Below are 16,771 nucleotides of genomic sequence, written 5' to 3'. Positions count from 1 at the left end.
GGAAGATGTTGCTGGAAATATAAGGACAATAAAATAGGATCAGTGCAAAGTAAGTGTTCCCACCCTGCTTCCTGTAAAGACTATCTCCTACTTGTAATTGGAACATAAGACAATGATCTCAATCTTCCCCTGGAGGGTATTACTTTTAATCTAGTAGTGGATGTTGGACAGGACGTGTGTTAAATCAGAGACATGTCCCTGCTTGAGGGATCATGGTGAGGTGTAGCTGGTATGAAATATCATGGTCCAATCACTAGAGAGGAAATAGAGGAAGCCTATAAAAGATCCTAGGATACGATTACATTTATTAATGTCACGTGTACCAAAATACATTGAAAAGCTTGGTTTTGCATGCTATCCTGTCAGATCAGATAATACTATGCAGAAATGCAATCAAGTTAAACTTGAGTACAATAGGAAGAGCAAATTGGGTTGAGGAGAATCGGACAATGCCGTAGCTTATGGAAAGACCATTCAGAAAGGAGATTGATGGTTATATTGTATACATGGATTTTAATAAGGTTTTTGATAAAGTCCCTTATCATGGGCTAACTCAGAAAATTAAGATATACGGGATTCACAATGACTTGATCATATGGATTCGGAACTGGCTTATTCACAGAAAGAGGGTTATGGTGGAAGGTAAATATTCTGGCTAGAGGCCTTTGACCAGTGGAGTTCCAGAGGGATCTGTTGCTGGGGCCTCTGCTGTTTGTTATTTAAATAAATGACATAGACATAAATGTGGATAGGTTGGTGAGTAAGTTTGCTGACATCACCAAAGTTGAAGGAGTTACAAACCATGGGGAAGGCTGTCGGATACAACGGGATATAGATCATCTGCTGAAATTGATAGAGAAATAGCAGATGGAGTTTAATCCGAGCAAGTTAACTAGAATGTTGCCTGGGTTTCAGCACTTAAGCTACAGAGAGAGGTTGAACAGGTTGGGTCTTTATTCTTTATTCTTTGGAGCGTAGAAGGTTGAGGGGGGACTTGATAGAGGTTTTTAAAATTTTGAGAGGGACGGACAGAGTTGACGTGGGTAGGCTTTTCCCTTTGAGAGTGGGGAAGATTCCAACAAGGGGACATAGCTTCAGAATTGAGGGACAAAAGTTTAGGGGTAACATGAGGGGTAACTTCTTTACTCAGAGGGTGGTGGCTGTATGGAATGGGCTTCCGGTGGAAGTGGTGGAGGCTGGCTCGATTTTATTATTTAAGAGTAAATTGGATAGGTATATGGATAAGAGGGGATTAGAGGGTTATGGTCTGAGTGCAGGTAGATGAGACTAGATCAGGGAGAGTGGTCGGCGTGGACTGGAAGGGCCGAACGGGCCTGTTTCCGTGCTGTAGTTGTTATATGGTTATATGGTTATAAGCGCGAGGTGTTGAACTTTGGGAGGTTGAAAGTATGGGGAAAGTGTACAGTTAATGGCAAGACCCATAACAGCACGAATGACAAAGGGATCTTGGAATCCAAGTTCATAGCTCTCGAAGGATTGCTGCACAAATAGATAGGGTGATATAGAATGCATATGGTATGCTTGCCCTAATTGTTAGGGCATTGAATATAAGAGTCAGGAAGTCATGAGGCAACCCCTATAGGACTTTGGTTAGGTTACATTTGGAGTATTGCTTGCAGTTCTCGTTACCCCAATACAGGAAAGATGTGGAGGCTTAGGAGAAGGTGCAGAGGAGTCTTACCAGAATGCTAAAGATAAACTCAAAATGCTGGAGTAACATCGGGTTACCACAATGCTGCCTGGATTAGAGGCATCCAGCTGCAGGGAGAGGTTGGATAGACTTGGTTTGTTTTCTCAGGAACGTGGGAGGTGAGGGAAGATGATGGAAGTACATAAAATTATGAGAGGCATAGATAGGGTAGGCAATCAGAACCTTTTTCTCAAGATGGAATTTTTAAACACTAGAGGGCATAGCTATAAGGTGAGGGGGGGACGTTTAATGGAGATGTATGGGGTGTTTTGTTTCACAGATATTGGTGGGAGCCTGGAACGCATTGCCTTGGGTGATGGTAGAGACAGATACAATAGTGTCGTTTAAGAGGCTTTTAGATTGGCACATAGAAGTACAGGTAATAGAGGTATATGGATCATGTGTAGGCAGATGAGATCAGTTCAGCTGGGCATCATGTTCAGCACAAACATTGTGGGAGGAGAATGGTATGATAAACTGTGCCAAAGATTGCATACAGGCTGAGAGTATCAGGAACTAAGGTTTAACAAAATTGCAATTAAATGGGATATAGCTCTCAGATTAATGATTAATGTCCTTTCTTATTTGTAACTAACCTATGACTGGTTCTGAAACTAAAGTTCTGATATATTGTAATTTTATTTGGTGCCTCCTAGATTGTCACAGCTACAGGTTCTAGTTGAGAACAGAATCAGTAGCTAATTTCATTTTTTCCCCACCTTCTGACATCTGTATTGCATGTGCTGCGAATGTCTTAGTTTGTGGAAGGCCCAAACCTGCTCTTAATAATACTGTAAAGAATATAGCAAAAGCAATGCAATTGCTGTGAGTCAGAACAGTGATTAACAAAGTTGTTAAAGATAAATCCTTTCTGCATTCTGTTGTGAAGAAATAGTTTCTTCCCTTAAGTACAATATTATCAAAATGAGTAAGTGAGCATAAATTGACAGGGAAGTTACTTCAAAAGATATTTGTTAATATCAGCAATTGTACTCGACAGCTGTGGCAAGGCTTGCATGCTATCATTACCTACAACTTGAAACCAGGTAGCATTTATGGCACTGGTACATTAGTTTTGGATGAGCTCCAATGTTTTTATGCACATTTTGAAAACATGAACAATGATACCTACATGAGATCCCACACCCCCTGACAACCTTGTGTTCTCAGTCTCTGAGGCCGACATCAGAGCATCGTGCAGAAGTGTGAATCCACGCAGAGTGTCCAACCCAGACAGTGCTACTAGTTGAGTGCTAAAGACCTGTGCAGACCAACTGGCTGAAGTATTTAAGGATATTTTCAACCTCCTTGCTTCTGTGGTCTGAGTTTTGGTCCCACTTGCTTCAAAAGGGTATCTATCATACAGGTTTTTAAGATGAGCATGGTGATGTGCCTCAATGACTACCCTCCAGTAGCACGCATCCACTGTAATGAAACACTTTGCTAATAAAGCAACTCTTGCCTCAAAAAATAACCTGGATCCGCCTCAATTTGCCTATCACCCCAATAGGGTCAACAGCAAATGCTATTTCGCTGGCTCTCCAATCGACTCTGGATATCTAGATAACCGGAAGACTAATGTTATGCTGCTGTTCATCAATTATAGCTGCTGTTCACCACAATCATCCTTATCTAAGATCCAAAACCTGAAGTTCTGTACCTTCCTTTGCAAATGGATTCCTGACTTCCTCACTGGTAGACTTGATGTCAAATCCTCCTCACAGATAGCCAGCACAGGAGTTCCTCAGGACTGCGTGCATTGCCTCCTTCTTTACTGTATGACTATATGGCTAAGCACAGCTAAAATGACATAGTTTGCTAACAACACCATTGTTGTTGTTGTTCAAATCACACGTGGTGATGAGTCAGTGTACAGGACAACGTTAGAAATGCTGCTTGTGTGGTGCTGCAACCACATCTCGCTCAACGTTAACAAAATAAAATTCCTGGGCATTAACATTTTGGATGACCTGTCCTGGGCCCACCGTGGAGATGCAATCACGAAGAAGGAATGCCGCCATTCTCTACTTTCTGTGAAGTTTAAAGAGATTCAGCCTGTCACTGAATACTGTAACAAATTTCTGGAAATTTATGGAAAATATCCTCTCTGGCTGCATCATGCCTTGATGCAGCCAGACATTCCAACACACAGAAATGCAAGAGGCTGCAGAGAGTAGGGGGAGACAGCTCCATTCATCAAAGGCACTGCCTTCCATGTCAAATTTGATGCTCTACATGATGCTCTGCCTCAAGAGGGTAGCATTTATTATAGAGGATCACCACCCTCTTCTCGCTGGTACGATTGGGCAGGAGGTACAGAAGCCTGAAGTCTCACGCCACCAGGTTCAGAGAAAGCTGCTTTCCTACACCCGTGAGGTTGTTGAACCAACCTGCATAACTCTAAACCTACCTCAGCAAAGGAACACTACGGACCACCACAGACTTGTTTTTGTTTTTTTGCAGTTTTATCTTGTCACTCTCTTAGAGTATTCATGGATAATTTATGTGCAATTAATGTTTATGTGTTGTCCGGGTCTGTGTGCCTGCGATGGTGCTACAAACAAGATTTTTGTTGTACCGTTTTAACCTCACTGTACTTCAGATCGATAAATACCTGAGTTGGCTTGAATAGGTACTCGCACTTCCATGGCTAGACCGCAGTTATGTGTCAGTAGAGCTGCTGTGTTTGCTTGCATTTATAATTGGGAACTGGCACAGAGGCGCATTTACTTATAACACTATAAATTATGTACATTAATGTTGTTATCATTTTAATAAGGAAAAATCTATTTTAAACAGCACACCTCTATAAATGTAATTTACATTTGTCAAGATGGTAAACAATGCCTTTTGTGGTATTGATGAGTGTGCCTTCTTGATCCTGTGAAAAAAAGTTAAAGGCTCCTCAAGAGTTTGGAAACTAGGCACAAGTGCGCTATTCCCCTGCATCCACCATCAGCTGCTGACATCACAGTAATAAACTGCGGGTTATTTCTGCTTCTCAGCTTGTTCCTTTACTGTGTTCACTTGTTCACTCGTTTTCGGTTTCCATGACATTCACAAATTATTCTGTTTAAAACCTGTCATCTCAACCTACCTAAGCAGCAGCTGATTTACATTATCGGGTCTTTAAATTAGTGTTGCTGACTTGAATGGAAAGAAACTCAAAAGTTATTTCCTCTTTTCATCTTTTTGAGACAATTTAGAAAGTAATTCCTAAGGAGCATATCAGGAGAGTTAAATGGAGATTTCCAACACTGCAGTATTTTGTAAACAGCTGAATAAATATGGGTAGCAAAAGGGTTGATGTGAAATTCTCAAAGGTTGCCGTTAGCTGCCTTGTTCCCACTCATAAAACCTTCATCAAAAAATATGAACCACTTTAATTGGAACTTCAAAGATACATATTTAGTATATGCAGCATTATCCGTTCAACATTTTCACAAAAGCTGCAGTCTTAAGTTCTGTATGGTGTTTCTGTCAAATACAGACTGTATAAATAATCAGGTTAGGCAGCATGGTTCCTGTAATTGCCCGATATGAATCATTATATCCTCACTTCTGGACATAGAGGTAGCCAAAAACTATGAGAGACCACAGGATAGAATCGCGTCATAGACATATATCAATCATCTCTCTGGGCAGTCTAAAATTATGTAAGAGTCATTAAAAAAATCTTCCGACGCAACAGAACCAAGGTGTTGTCTTTAATTAGAAAACAAAGATTTATGGGAAATTAGCTATCTTTGGATCTTTATTTCTATTGAAATTATGGTCAATCCTCGTTTTAACGGACCCCTTTATAATGGAATCCGGTTACAGCGGACAGACCCCTGACTCACACCACCTTCCCAGCCTCTTAGAGGTCAGGCTACCGAGGCCCCAGCCCAGCCAGCAAGGTGCACCAGCAAGCATTTCTTCACTCACTGCGTGGTACCGGTTGAGGCGGCTGTTGTTGCGGCTCACACTGTAGCCCCCCCCCACCCCCCAACCCCCGGGGGGGGACAGTGTTTTCTTCGAGCTGCAGCTGCCGGCAGGATGCGCTCAGTCACCAAGGGGCTGCCTCCACTCGTTTCTCTCACTTTGTCCAATCAACCACCAGCGCCTCCTTCTCCCGTCTCTCTGTCCACTCGGCCTCTTCCCCTCTCCCTCCCAGCACCACCACCGCCTCCTCCTCTTTCGCTCCCGGAGTGACGGACTTATTCCACCTTGGAAGCAGCAGCAAGTGAGAGGGGAAGGAGCCCCTCGTAAACCGAGCGCTTCTTGTCGTTGGAGGTGGGGTTACAGCATAAGCTTCAATAACAGCCGCGTCAACCGGAAAAGAAGGGCTGACCAGCGGTGTTGGCGCCTAGCTTTGAGGTGAAACAATACAAAGTACTGGAGTAACTCAGCAGACTGAATCAATCTGAAGAAGGGTCCTAACATCACCTATCCATGTTCTCCAGTGATGCTGCATGACCTGCCGAGCTACTCCAGCACTTTGTGTCCTTTTGTGTATTAACCATCATCTGCAGTTCTTTCTTTCAACTAAATACAATGATAATACCTTACTTGGTATCCCCCCCCCCCCATGGTCTGTTATAACAAGGGTTTACTGTAATACTGGTTTTCTATCATCAGCTTAAGATAATGCCATAATTATGGCATAACTAAACCAAAGGACAATTAAGGGAATCACTATCTTGAAGAAATGTTTTGACATTTATATTATGTAGTAAAGCAAGCCTCATGGTTAAGTCTACATCTGGCATGCTGTTATTTTTCTTGCATTGTGCTCCACAAACAGTGATCACTTTCACATTGAGAGGCTCTACAGTTGTTCACATCTATTGTGTGATTACCTTTCTTGAACCCATCAGGTCTACATTTCTTTAAAGCAGATATGAGGTGTTGCACTTTGGGAGATTGAGTGTAAGGAGAGAACATACAGTTAATTTCAAGACCTTTAACAGCATTGATATGCAGAGGGCTCTTGGAGTCCAAATTCATAGTTCACTAAAGGTGGCAGCACAAGTAGGTAGGGTGGTAAAGAAAGCAAATGGTATGTTTGCCTTCATTGCTAATTAATATAAGAGTCAGGAAGTCATGATGCAGCTCTCTCGGACTTTGGTTAGGTCGCATTTGGAGTATTGAGTGCAGTTCTGATCGTCCCATTACCTGTGAGATGTGGAAGCTTTGGATAGGTGCAGAGGAGGTTTACTAACATGCTGCCTGGATTAGAGGGTTTCAGCTACAGTGAGAGGTTGGATAGACTTGGTTTGTTTTCTCTGGAATGCTGGAGGTTGAAGGGAAACTTGATATGAACTATAAGGTATAACTATTAGGTAGGGTAGACAGAACCTTTATCACAGGGTGGAAATGTCCAACACGAGAGGGCATAGCTATAAGGTTGAGAGAGGAAACATTGAATGGAAATGTGCGTGGCAAGTTTTTTGACACAGGGTGGTGGGAGCCTTGAACGCATTGCCAGGGATGGTGATAAAAGGCAGATGCAATAGTGGCATTTAAGAGGTTTTTAGGTAGGCACTTGGAAGTGCGGAGATCAGTTCAACTAGGCATCTTGTTCGGCACAAACATTGTGGGTCGAAGGGCACATTCCTGTACTGTCATGTTCTATGTTCTACGGCAGTGAATGTTATCCTCACAGCATTTATTTATATTTATTTATGTATCAGTGCCGGGTGGGGTGAAATTGCAGATGCTGTAAATCTGAGACTTATTTAGAGAAGGCTGGAAGCATTCAACATTCTGATTTTATTTTGTCTTTGGTCATAGAACAAACCCAAGTCAAAGGAGATGTTATCACAGCAACCTTAAAGAATCACTCAAGTGCACCTTTTATTTATTCTGCAACTGCAGTGTTTTAGTAATGGAGGATACAGATATTGTGGTGACAGGCATCTACCAATGATTTAATTCATCTTGGATCATAATGCATTTTTTGATGTGATATTGTAATTGCAGAGCATGATGAAACAATCTTGCATTTTGTGGGCTAGATGTTGATCTGGGATGTGTAGGCCAGTGGAGAGCTAGCAGTGTAGGTCTTCACCATTATCATCAAAATGTTGTTTGTGATATTTGTATTCACATTTATTGATATCACACAGACCACATTAAATTGGATAGGTACTGGTGGTGACTCCAGGTGGTGACTCCAGGTGGTGACTCCAGGTGGTGACTCCAGGTGGTGACTCCAGGTGGTGACTCCAGGTGGTGACTCCAGGTGGTGACTCCAGGTGGTGACTCCAGGAGAAGACTGATCAGCATCATCTATCCCGAACCTGAAAATGGTGCAGAAACTCCTGTTTCTCCAGTAGCAGTATGATGGGTTCCAGTGCACTTGAGAATTGCTAGTTCTATACTCTTCGCCACCCAGATTGCTAATCCTATGGGTTCTCAGCCCCTTACTATACTCCCTGTACATTCGTGACTGTGTGGCCAAATTCTGCTCTAACACCCATTACAAGTTTGCAAATGACACTACAGTAGTAGGGCGGATCTTGAACAATGAAGAGAAGGAATACAGGAAGGAGATAGAGAGCAACAGCTCTGCACAAGACATTGCACAGTTATGGAGAGAGCCAAACATGATGCCAAATGTCTGAAGAAGGGTCTCGACCCGAAACGTCACCCATTCCTTCTCTCCCGAGATGCTGCCTGACCTGCTGAGTTACTCCAGCATTTTGTGAATAAATGCCAAATTAAATTCATTCCTTCTGCCTGCACACGAGCCGTGTTGCTCCATTGCAGTGCATTTCGGGCCCTACCACTCCCTGATTAAGAAAACTTGGCCTGCACATCTTATTTCAAGTATCCACCTCACCAAGCTATAGCCTTTAGTGTTTGACATTTATTCCCTAAGGCAACGATTCAGACAATCGGGATCTTTTTCCTAAGGTGGAAATGTCAAATACTATCAACACCTTGCAGAGTTTATTGATTTCTCTCAGGTCTCACCTCAGCTTTCGACGCTCCAGAGAAAATTATCCAAGATTGTCCCACCTTCTCCTTTAGCTAATAACCTCTAATCCAGCAGTTTCCTGGTAGATCTTCACTGCATCATCTCTAAAGCCTCGACATCCTTCCTGTAACGGGGCAACCAGAGCTGCACACAGTACTTCAAACGTGGCCTAACTAAAGCTTTGTTATCACTTCCTGACTCTTGTACACAATGACCTAACCAATGAAGGCAAGTATACTAGATGCCTTCTTTACCACTCCTATCTACTTTTAGGAAGTTATGAACTCGGACCCCAAAATCCCTCTCAATTGTATTCATGTATAGTCTTTCCGCTGACAGGTTAGCACGCAACAAAAGCTTTTCACTGTACCTCGGTACACGTGACAATAAACTAAACTCAAACATCAAACCCTCTGTGCATCAGTGCTGTTAAGGTTCCTGCATGAACTGTATATTGTCCCCTTACATTTATACCTCACGCTGCCTCGGCAAGGCCAGCAGCATAATCAAACTAAACTACATTTGGTAATTAAATGCCCTAAATGTTGTGTCTTTTTTGTTCGTGCAGGAAGAATCTGAATTTTCAGAGATTACATTTGGTTTATCTTTCTGGAATACATAATTTAAAAATAGGCATCCTGATAGCACAGTCTTGGCGGGATCTCATCTATCCTAACAGAAAGCTAGATAACATTTCAGATTTCTTCTGTTTTCCTCATCCCCATCCCCCATAATTACAATTATTATTGCTTACTCTCTCAGATGGAAAATAGGGTTTCCTTTCTTAACACAAAATAATTCAGGAAGATGGATATCGAACGTGAGAAAGATTAAAATGGAATATAGTGAATATATAGTTAATGAGATGCATGTGGATTGCTGAAAATGTGCTGTTATGTTGTTTACAAGCCTCATACGTTTCTACATTCTCTATTCATCCTATTACAGGGATAAAACCTGCCAAGTGAGCAAAAAAAATATGTGGGGTATTTGAATATCCAAAGGCACAGGGTCTCAGCCCAATTAAAATCACATTTTCCAGTTTCATGTTAAAATACAACGTGCAAGGCCAAAGTCAATTCAGTTTTACAAAGATACAGTTTTCTAATAGCTCCCCAGGTAAAGATATCATGGATAGCTTTTGCCTTGCATATATATAGTCTTGTGTTAAACTATTTTATGGTGGAATTAATATTAATGTGATCCCTGAAATATAGCTTTCATTATTCCATTTTTGGCAGCACGGTTACCACCGTCAATTATGGTCTCTGGAGATTCTGTGTTTGTCAGGTGATTTATTTTTGCATGTCATCATTTTATTTAGCAAATATTGGTATCTATATATAGGGGAAAAATCACGCAGACTTTGAAAGGAAACAGAAGTTCAGTGGAAAATTGATTAGGCACAGAGGATATGTTTGGCAACATAGATATGAAGTTGACTGGATAATTTAGTGTAAGAAAATAACTGCAGATGCTGGTACAAATCGAAGGTATTTATTCACAGAATGCTGGATAACTCAGCAGGTCAGGCAGCATCTCAGGAGAGAAGGAATCGGTGACAAAGGAAGGATATGGGGCGGGACAAAGGAAGGATATAGATGGAGACAGGAATATAGAGGGAGAACTGGGAAGGGGAAGGGGAAGAGAGGGACAGAGGAACTATCTAAAGTTGGAGAAGTCAATGTTCATACTGCTGGGCTGCAAGCTGCCCAAGCGAAATATGAGGTGCTGTTCCTCCAATTTCCGGTGGGCCTCACTATGGCACTGGAAGAGGCCCATGACAGAAAGGTCAGACTGGGAGCGGGAGGGGAGTTGAAGTGCTCAGCCACCGGGAGATCAGGTTGGTTAAGGCGGACTGAGCGAAGGTGTTGAGCGAAACGATCGCCGAGCCTGCGTTTGGTTTCGCCGATGTAAAGAAGTTGACATCTAGAGCAGTGGATACAATAGGTGAGGTTGGAGGAGATGCAGGTGAACCTCTGTCTCACCTGGAAAGACTGTTTGGGTCCTTGGGTGGAGTTGAGGGGGGAGGGGACAGGTGTTGCATCTCGAGCGGTTGCAGGGGAAAGTGCCCGGGGATGGGGTGGTTTGGGTAGGAAGGGACGAGTGGACTAGGGAGTTACGGAGGGAACGGTCTCTGCGGAACGCAGAAAGGGGAGGGGATGGGAAGATGTGGCCAGTAGTGGGGTTTTCAGACTGATGTCAGGGGGGCGGGACAAAGGAAGGATTTTCAGACTGATGTCAGGGAGGCGGGACAAAGGAAGGATTTTAACCTGTTACAATTAGCCTGTTACAATTATGGATGCATTGTGGTCATTCTCGGGTACAGAAAAAGGTGTACACCAAGACGTTTAAACGCCATTTTGGTGGAAAGCTGAAATGCAACTCTTGGACCAAACGTTAACCCCTTTTGTTATTGCTGTGAAACAAGACTTCATGTTCCCTGACAATATAGTAGAAGGCCATTTAAGCTGTCTCATAGAGCAATCCCATTCCCACCGTAATGTTCCCTGTAACCTATTCCCCTAATGTTCCCATTAATTCTGCCACCCACTTCCACCAGGCGAAATTCACTGTTATCTGACATCCTGCATGACTTTGGGGTGTGTGAGGGAACCAAAGCACTGGTGATGGGGCCGGGGTGGGTTCCACAAGATCCCAGGAGCTTCTACTGTTGCACCACTGTGCTGCTCTTCATTACAGTGTCACAGGTAAATGAATTGTGAGTAGGATTTGCCTTGGGTGTGTGGTCCTGGGTTTTAAGATTTTATATGAAACCAATATTGATGTGTTGATTGAAGATTTGCTTCATTATTACATTTTCCTGTTATACAGGTACAATGATGCAAAAGCAATCATGTTTAGTAAAATTGATGTTCAGCACAGAAACAGACACTTCAACCCACTGCACCCATGGTGATCTTTTTACCCTTTTACATTTTCCCGCTGTAGGAGAGTATTCTTCTGTGTCTTGCCTATTTCAATGTTTGTCTAAATGCCTCTTAAGTACATTAAAAAAACACATGCTCGAGTAACTCAGGGGGCCAGGTAGCATCACTGGAGTACATGGTTAGGTGCCATTTTGGGTCAGGGCCCTTATTTTTGCTGTGAAACAAAACTTCATGTTCCCTGACAGTATAGTAGAAGTTCCTGACCCAAAGCATTACCTATCCATGTTCTCCAGGGGTGCTGCCTGACTTGCTGAGTTACCTCAGCACTTTGTGTCAGTTCCTTGTTTCCACATTGTGCCTGCCTCGTAAGCATAATAATTATATCTAATGCCACCACTGCCTCTGGCAGCAAGTTTCGAATCTCAACCACTCTCTGTGTAAACAATACCTATCCTTCAGATACCCTTGAAAACTCCTTTCTCTCACCTTAAATTTATACCTTCGTTTTTGGTATTTACAATGAGAAAAATACTTTAATTACATACCTTTGCTTTTAATAATTATATATATACTTCTGTCAGCTTCCAAGGAAAACAAGCCTAGCACATACAATCCTCCCCACAACCAAAGTTCTCCTATCCAGTCAAAGCCCTGGTGAATCACACACTACTGTGGTACAACCACACACCCCTCCCCCATCCACACTACAGTGTGGTGACCAGAACTACTCATCAGGTTTTCCCAGATCAGTGCTCTACAAAGCTACAATGCAACATTGTGACAAACACAACAATCTGTACTCCACCCCACAATATATGAAGGCAAGTATGTCAACTGCCCAAGAATTCTGTTCATCAATGTTTTTTAGTGCCGTATCATTTCCTGTATATGCACCTTTTTTTTTTACTTCCCAAAATGTATCACCTTGCACTTATCAGATTCAATCTGCCTGTGCTCCAACAACCTTCCATTTGATCTATTATTCTGCTTTAGCCTTAGATAGCCTTGTTCGCTTTCCACACCACTAATTTTTGTTTCACCTGCACAGGGTCAACGGTACAATGCAATGTATTTGACAAGACAACGGGTCACCTCAGCAGTAATATTCCAAGGATAAATAAGATTTTTAAATGACATTAGTAAGGTAAAAAGACAGTATTAAAAATAGTTAAAAAGACAATATTAAAAAATAATCAACATATATGATTTGAAATGTGTTTATGAGTTCAGAAGCCTGATGGCCTGATGGTAGAAACTGTTCTTAAGTCTGGTGGTACGCTCAGCCATACTCCTGTATCGTCTGCCTGACGGTAACAAGGAGAACAGCCTGAGTGCTGGGTGGCTGTGGTCCTTGATGATGCTGCGATGCTGAATGGCCGGGAGACAGTTGTCAGTGATGTGCTGTGCCGTCTTCACCACTCTCTGTAGTGATTTGTGGCTGTGAGCAGAACAGTTCCCGTACCAGACTGTAATGCAGCCCGTCAGCAGGCTCTCGATGGTGCATCTGTAGAAGTTTGTGAGGATGCTGGCGTTCATGCCAAACTTCCTCAGTCTTCTCAGGAAAAAGAGTTGCTGGTGGGCCTTCTTTGTTATTGTGTCCGTGTGCAGTGTCCAGGAAAGGTCCTCAGTGATGCGCACACCGAGGAACTTAAAGCTGCTGACCCTTTCAACCTCAGCATCACCGATGTGGATGGGGAGGTGTCCACTCCCCCACTGTCTCCTGTAGTCCACGATCATCTCTTTAGTTTTGCTGACATTGAGAGAGAGGTTATTTTCCTGGCAGCTGTTTAGTGCCTTTACCTCCTCTCTGTAGGCTGTCTCTTTGTTGTCTGTGATGAGGCCCAAGATGGTCGTGTCGTCAGCAAACTTTAGGATGCTGTTTGAGCTATGCTTAGCAGTACAGTCGTGCATGAACAGGGAGTACAGGAGAGGACTGAGCACACAGCCCTGTGGTGTGCCTGTGTTGAGGATCAGTGAGGAAGAGGTGTGGCTGCCAATTCTCACCACCTGGGGCCTGCCCATCAGGAAATCGAATATCCATCCGCAGATGGAGGTCTCCAGTCCAAACAATAAGGATACAACATTACGGTCTAAACATGTGGGTGAATATGCAAGTTGTTAATATATATTGTAAACAGTAAAGTTCCCTGCATGGATCCCTGTGGTACACCACATATCTCAGTCTTTCAATCAGAAAATCACCCTCTCAACATTACTCTGCGCCTCCGAAACCAAGTAAATTTTTGATGTAGTTCCGATATGCCATAACCTTCTGGACCAGCCTACCATGTGCGATCTTGCCAAATGCCTTACTTATGTCCATGTAGAAAATATCTACCAAACTGCCTTTATCGCTTTTTTGTTACCTCTTCAAAATGTTCAATCAAACGTAGTAATTCAGGGTTTCCCTAAACTATTATCCCGAAACAATCCCTCCCTCTGTAAATATACATAAATCCCCAGAAAACTTGGAATCTATGTACTAAAACTCTCGTTTGTTTGTTTGTTTGTTCCTGTTCCTGAACTACAGCCAAAATGGTACACGATAGTGCGACAATTTTAGGCCCACCTTACTCACCAGTCTAGTTTTCTCCTAAAATTTCCCATTCGCAAACATAAAACTAACCACTGACGTAAGGTTTGCATGTCATTCTGAAATGTTCATGCACATCTCAGTTAGTTGTATTTTAAGTATAGTGATATGTGATAGAAATAATTGCTTCATAATACAAAAAAGATAGAATACAGCGACAAATCAGTTGGAGTTAATTTAGATTTATTTATCCATCTTTCAAATACTGCAATATTTCAAACATTTTCCATTGTATATTAAAATAAAATATTAATGTTTTTTTTCTTTTGTCCTTGCTTTCATATGGTTGGTGAAATATTTTGAAGATAAGAGAAACATAAAGTTGTGCCACTGTAGCCGTATTTGGTGATCAGGTTTTGAAAGTAGTCATTGAAGGGGAGAGAAGATATGGGACCAGCATTTTTAATGGATAGTAATGGTGGTGGGTTGGGCTGGAGAGCAAGGGCCGATTGTTGGGATTAGTAAATGCAAATGACAGTGTGATAGCTCAAAAAGTGTAAATAATTAATTCTTCGGAGTGTTTCCAGCATTTTCTGTTTCTTAATACATGCAGGTACAGTGTTTCTTATATTCATGTTTTACCAGGAGTAGCCAACAGTGGGCCTTCCTAGGATAACATGAACAACAAATGTGGGGCAGAATAAATTTAGGAAAACCTTTAAATGGATAACGTGTATTCCCACAGAATATGTTATTTAAACATGTAAATCAGGGTCAGAGGTTGCTCATACTCAATATGATACAATAAAACTTTATTCATCCCCAGAGGGAAATTGGTCTGCCAACAGTCACAACACACGACAAGGTACACGAAAAACATGAAATTAAAAAGTGAAAACAAAAGGAAGAAACCTCGCAATTTTGAATGTCTTCTTTGCAAGAGTAACCCATACCTGCAAGTGCCCAGTCAAATTTAATGAGTAGCATAAAACCATTCCAAGATGATCATTCTTACTTTGCACTTAAAGATATTTAATTTGTCAATTGTATAACATTGAAAAACACCTGTATGTAATTGACCTTCTGGACAATTACAAACTATATTATAGAATTGCAAACAAAGTAAACGTGTACTCTGCCCAGATATTAGGAAAACTCTAGGGAAATGGTGGCTCATAGCTTGGCAGAACATAATAAGGGTTCAAAGTTAAAAGATTTTGTGGCAACAGGGCTCCATTCCATTTATCACCAGGAAATAATAAAATGTAGCACCAAATTAAGGTAGAAATTTGGCAATACGTTGATATCTATTTTTAAGAGGGTTTTAAATGGGTGATTTGCAATCCCACAATAATTTTGTTTACACATTTAAACATTGGTGTGAAACTACTTACAAAGAATTGCATTATGGAGTGTCTTTCTTAATCTTGGAATGCCAAACCACACCCTACAATTAATGAGGTACATTTAATGAATATTTACCATTGTAATACAAGAGAAAAACTCAGAAGTAGGTACGTGTTTTTTTTATGGAACATTTATATTTCTGACTTCATAGAATGCTTCAGGACTTTATCAGACTGTTTATGTCTTTTCTGAGAAGTTGACCAATTTTCAAACTAGTGGCCTTGAGTGGCCACTTAACCCTAACTTTGTACCCGTTTGACTCAAAGTTGAAAATTGTACCCTCAACAGTCTCTCATCTTTGGACAAATTGAATGATCAAAAAATATATGTTTTTAGGTATTGTATTTATCTGTGTGATCTCCACTGCTGTCCAAGTAGGCTGTCACTGATTAGTTGTGTTTGCTTTCATTTTCTGTATCCATACATGGATATCTTTTAAACTCCCTAATGGGTGGGAGTTGTGTTAAATTAGTAAGCATTTGAAATTGCACCTCAATCTGCTCTGAACATACATTCTGACTCAACAGCAGCCTTTTCGTGGGTGTGCAAGTTACTCACTTTGGAGAACTCGATCTGCAATTATACAATGTTAACAAGGCTCTGTTCTTTAGATTTTGGCCGTCACTTAAGTTTAACACTGGCTCCTGGAGTTTTCCAGGGTTGGGGAAACTCAGCAGCTAGAGAGAGGTAGAAACTGCCAGATACAGCAGTTGTTATTAATAGAGCAATGCTTGTGAGCCAGAAGGAGCTGGAATGCTTCTCTCTCCAGCTAATCTTTGTCTGCATGGCAAGGTGCCCCATCATTAACCAGAGTCATGGCTGGAAGATGGGCCTTCAGTAGGTGGGCTAGAAGGTTCCAGGCACAGTTGGTGGGCTGGAAAGTGGCTGCGTGTAACTCATTGCCACCCTGTGACCATGGAAGTCAGGTTCTGATATTTGAGTTATTTCACAGATGGAGAGGATACAAATCAGTTTATTCATACATTATAATGGTTGGGTTAGCAGCAATTAATGGAACACATCCAACATACTTTCAGTGTTACAATATAATATCTCTGGGGTTGTTTTAACACCCTTTTTGAATATCAGGAACTATTGTTTTCCAATAAATGAAGCATTTACCTAATTTTCTAAGCTGAGTGAGACACTGTGCAGTGATTTTCCTTTTGAAAGATTTTCAGTTCAAGTTTATGCACTTTTGTTAATGTCCATTGTTTCGGTTAGATTTCCCAACTTTCCTTTTTTTGAGTTCAGGAGTATTACAG

At 41.7% G+C, this 16,771-nt stretch overlaps 1 protein-coding gene across 2 annotated transcripts in view; it reads left to right on the top strand.

Moving 5' to 3' along the window:
* jazf1b (JAZF zinc finger 1b) overlaps window positions 1-16,771 on the top strand; it is a 193,524-nt gene that overhangs the window by 149,594 nt on the left and 27,159 nt on the right. The window lies entirely within an intron of this gene.

Source organism: Rhinoraja longicauda, chromosome 2, assembly GCF_053455715.1.
Source record: "Rhinoraja longicauda isolate Sanriku21f chromosome 2, sRhiLon1.1, whole genome shotgun sequence".
NCBI classification, from domain to species: Eukaryota; Metazoa; Chordata; class Chondrichthyes; order Rajiformes; family Arhynchobatidae; genus Rhinoraja; species Rhinoraja longicauda.
The sequence above is the reverse complement of the archived record's forward strand: the minus strand, read 5'-3'. Positions and strand labels throughout refer to the sequence as shown.